This window comes from Babylonia areolata, chromosome 13 (assembly GCF_041734735.1).
Source record: "Babylonia areolata isolate BAREFJ2019XMU chromosome 13, ASM4173473v1, whole genome shotgun sequence".
NCBI classification, from domain to species: Eukaryota; Metazoa; Mollusca; class Gastropoda; order Neogastropoda; family Buccinidae; genus Babylonia; species Babylonia areolata.
Genome location: NC_134888.1, coordinates 24,038,953 through 24,043,952, shown reverse-complemented (window position 1 = coordinate 24,043,952; position 5,000 = coordinate 24,038,953).

The window sequence follows — 5,000 nt, the reverse complement described above, 5'->3', positions numbered from 1 at the left end:
CAGCAGCATAACCCAACGCGCTTAGTCAGGCCCTGAAAAAAAAAGTAATAGATAAATACATAAAAAGAACTACTACTAATAATAATAATGTGTATAAGGCGCAACAACTTGATGAAGTCAACTATAAGCGTACAAAAAAATAAAATAATAAAAATAAATAATAATAATAATAATTAAAACAAAAATGAAATATATAAAACAAATAAAATAAATTATAATAATTATTATAATGATAATAATTTTTTTTTTTAAGTAAAAAATAAATGTAATCAGCTCATTCTCACCAATAGGGCAAGAAGTCATAACAGTTTTAAAGCTATTTGTCTCCCCATCCCTTATGAATCTGGTGCATTAAAGCTCGAGAATGCAAAAACCCATATCTCTTTGCAGATGCCGCCTCTATTGAAACCAGATGCACCTTCATAAGTCAAAGTACATGCTGTTTTATGGGCCTGCAGCCACTGTCTGTACCTACCTGTCTGTGCTTTGGCTAGCTTCATTAGCATTGCTCCGATAACCACAGCCTTCACAGGTTTTGCTCAAACATCCAGCGTCAAGCACTTTCCCTGTGTGGCAACCTATGACAGTAGACACACGTTTGTTGGAAAGTGTGGCCGCATGTCATACAGGTGCCATTTATCGACACTTCTAAGTCCCTGACACCCCCCTTCTCCTATCAGCTGGGTCATATTCTTCAGCTTCAGCTCTCTTCATCCTTTCTGTCTGCTCTACACTAGCAGCCAGTTTTGTTATGTGTACTTTTCTGTACGGGAGGTGGCAAGTTCATAATGCCACAAAACGTTTGTAGCTCAGCAAGCCTTCCCCCCCGATACAACGCATGGCAAAATTTGCCCGCATGTTAACAGAAACTTACTGTCGAGTTTCCAACGTGTGTGTCAGGGCAAGAAGGAATAGCTTCTTGCCTGTCACACTGCCTGTTGACACACAAGAAAGCAAACTTACTTTTTAGCCTTTTTCTCTGCACTTCATGCAAACTCACATCACCATCACAATGTCGGCAAGCAGGATGTGTTGAAATACTCTGATTCAGTATTTCAGATATCAATAATTCTGTTGCCTTCAACTTTTTCACTGATTTTGCTCAACTACATTATCATCACAATTATTGACTGAATCATCATGATAATATCCACATTTTCCCCCTCGAAACGGAATGAGTTGTGTTCACAGCAAAGCGTGGACGTTCACTCCGTCAGTCACATAGAGGAGAAGGGGGAAAGAATTGTGGATATTCCCATCATCACCGCTTCTGTCACCTCTACAAGTATCATCTAAATTATAACACTTATTCAGAAGTTTCACCTCTGACCGAGTGGGCGTGACAACTTGTGGATTCTCGGTTCCAGATCTGCTGGGTTTACTGTCATGAGCTGCGTTCACACGAGCACATTACTCATTCGAATCACGTATCGGCACTCTCCACACACGTTTTGCGTTTCGTTTTTGTCATTTTTCGGATTTTCATGTTGGTTTCCATGAAACCCACGTTTCTTTTTACGTTTTCCGCAATTTGTCTGATCTGAAGGCATGTTAACTGGCGATTAAGTTCGCGTACAAATGCCACTATTTTCATTCAATGCTCTGTGCGCGGCCATGAAAGTGACGTCACTAAAGGGAGGTGCTATTATTTGCAGGAGTAGCTTCGTTTTGTTCAAACAGGGGTGACGAGTCAAAATACGAAAATGTTTGCACGGAAAATGGACTTCCGAGCCCTTCACCCACCCACTTTGATGTACTTTTCTCCAAAACTAAATTGAATAAAGAGTAAAAATGCATACGAAAATATCAAGTCTATCATGTGAGTGATGGTCCAGAGGTAACGCGTCTGCCAAGGAAGCGAGAGAATCTGGAGCGCGCTGGTTCGAATCACGGCTCAGCCGCCGATATTTTCTCCCCCTCCACTAGACCTTGAGTGGTGGTCTGGACGCTAGTAAAAGAACCCACGGCCACAAAAGGGTTGTTCCTGGCAAAATTCTGTAGAAAAATCCACTTCGATAGAAAAAGAAATAAAACTGCATGCAGGAAATTTTTTTTTTTAAAGGGTGGTGCTGTGGTGTAGCGACGCGCTCTCCCTGGGTAGAGCAGCCTGAATTTCACACAGAGAAATCTGTTGTGATAAAAAGAAATACAAATATAAATACAAATACAAATAACATTTTGAGCTTAATCACATTAGAAAAACAAACAAACAAACAAAAAAAACACGAAACGATTTTTCGGGAAAATGTATGTACGAGTAGTATCCCACCGTTGCATTAAGGCGCCGAGCTGTTCCAGTGAAGAACAGTCAGATTTTCACACGCAAAATAGTTTGTTGTGACAGATACGTAGACAGATAGATACTACCACTACTTTTGTGCTCCTGCTGCTACTATAACTACTATTTCTGGTGCTGCGGCTGCTACAACTACTACGACTGCTGCTGCTGCTGTTGTTGCTGCTTCTGCTATTTCTGCAGCCGCTACTACTACTACTACTACTACTGCTGCTCCTGCTGCTACTGCTTCCTCTGCTGTTACTACTACTACTACAACTACTACTACTACTACCCCTTCTACTAGTGCTGCTGCTGCTGCTACTACTACTACTACTACTACTACTCCTGCTGCTGTTGTTGCTGTTGCTGCTGCTACTATTACTGCTACTGCTACTACTACTGCTACTGCTGCTGCTCCTGCTGCTACTGCTTCCTCTGCTGTTACTACTACTACTACTACAACTACTACTACTACCCCTTCTACTAGTGCTGCTGCTGCTGCTACTACTACTACTACTACTACTACTACTACTCCTGCTGCTGTTGTTGCTGTTGCTGCTGCTACTATTACTACTACTGCTACTGCTACTACTACTGCTACTGCTGCTGCTCCTGCTGCTACTGCTTCCTCTGCTGTTACTACTACTACTACTACAACTACTACTACTACCCCTTCTACTAGTGCTGCTGCTGCTGCTACTACTACTACTACTTCTACTGCTACTATTACTACTACTGCTGCTGCTGCTACTACTACTACTACTACTATTCCTGCTGCTGTTGTTGTTGCTGTGGCTGCTGCGGCTGCTACTACTACTCCTTCTACTGCTGCTACTACTACTATTACTACAACTATTCCTGCTGGTGCCGCTGCTAATAATACTACTACTGCTACTACTGCAGCTGCTGCTACTACTACTGCCACTACAACTTCTATTTCTGCTGTTGTTGTTGGTGGTGCTGTTGCTGCGGCTACTGCTACTGCTACTACTACTGCTCCTATTACTACTACTACTACTACTACTGCTGCTGTTGGTGGTGGTGCTGTTGCTCCGGCTACTGCTACTACTACTACTACTACAACTACTATTTCTGCTGCTGTTGTCGTTGGTGCTATTGCTGCGGCTACTGCTACTACTACTACTAGTTCTACTGCTGCTACTACTACTACTACTACTACTACTACTGCTACTACTTCCACTACTAAATCCTGCTGCTGTTGTTGCTGCTGCTGCGACTACTGCTGCTACTACTACTACTACTGCTGCTACTACCACTACTACTACTACCACCACCACCACCACCACTACTACTACTACAACTGCTGCTGCTGCTGCTGCTGCAGCTGCTTCTAGTGACAATGCTCCTGTTGATGGCGTAGCTGCCGTTCTTTTCTGCTGACTGAATCGAATGGAGTTTGGTTCAGTTCTCATTTGTCACACAACAGAATGGTTCACGAGAAAAAACAAACAAACTTTAGTTCGCTGTCCCCTGGGAAAGTGCATTCACCAAAGTGCATAATATCACTACTCTCTCCCACCCCCGTCCCCCCACCCCACCCCCCTTTTTTTCCCCCTTTTTTTTTTAAAACGTACGGTCGAGGTGGATTGTCAGATGGAGCTGACAGTTGTAGGGGAGGGGGGGGGGATGGGTGCTAGGGACGAGGGGGTGGTGAGCTTGTTGGGGAGAGGGTAGGGGGGAGAGGGGGCTGGAGAGGGAGGTGGAAGGAAGGGAGAGCTACCAGAAAGAAAAAAAAACAACTTTGCTGTGTTCGATAGCTGTGATTTTTCTTCTTCTCTAAGGGTTAGTCTTTTAGGTTGCAAGACCCTCTGTGTGTGTGTGTGTGTGTGTGTGTGTGTGTGTGTGTGTGTGCGTGTTTGTGCGTGTGTGTGCGGGGAAGTAAGCGTGTTGTGTGTATCATCTATACATTTTGGTGGAAGAGATGGTGTGGGGTTGAGGCATGTGTGAGTGTGTCACTGAGTTTGTATTTTTGTTGGTAATGTGTTGCTGTTGTTGTTGGTTTTGTTTGTTTGGTTGGTTGGTTGGTTGGTATTTTTTAGGGGGGTGGGGTGAGGGGGGGTGGGGGTGGGGGGGTGTTTGTTTTTGCTTTGTTTTTTTCCACTGACGAACTTGCAAGGAAATTTTGGATTCTAACGTACTCTTGGGATGGAGTGAGATAGATGGTGAGAGGAAAGATTGGAGATTAAAAAAAAAAAAAAAAAAAACCACTTTTTCCCTGTCTTGGGCAGGAGTCCAGAAACATAATACTGTTGCTATTCTGACCTGGTGACAACATAGACGCGGTATTCAGAGGGAGAGGAAATGCAGAAAAGAGTACACTATATATATATATATACATTTGTTTCTTTTGAAGTATCTGTTTTAGTATATGTGGAAAACTTTGTTGCATTTAGTTTTTTTCTTCAAGTATCGGTGTTGTTGATTTTTTTTTTTTTTCCATTTACGTACTATTCGTCTTTGATTTTGTCTCTGCACAAGATTTAGCGCTGTATGTATACTCTTCTTCTTCTTCTTCTTCTTCTCGCGGTCTTTTGCAAATGCTTGCTTCTACTCAGTCCACTAGCTGCCATGCCATGATGAATGAAAAATTGAATGTATGTGTATGTGTGAACAGTAAGTGCGTGTGTATGTTTGTGTGTGTTTGAGTGTGTGGGCGTGAATGTGTACGTATGTCTTTGTTTGCTTGTTTTATAATTGTGTG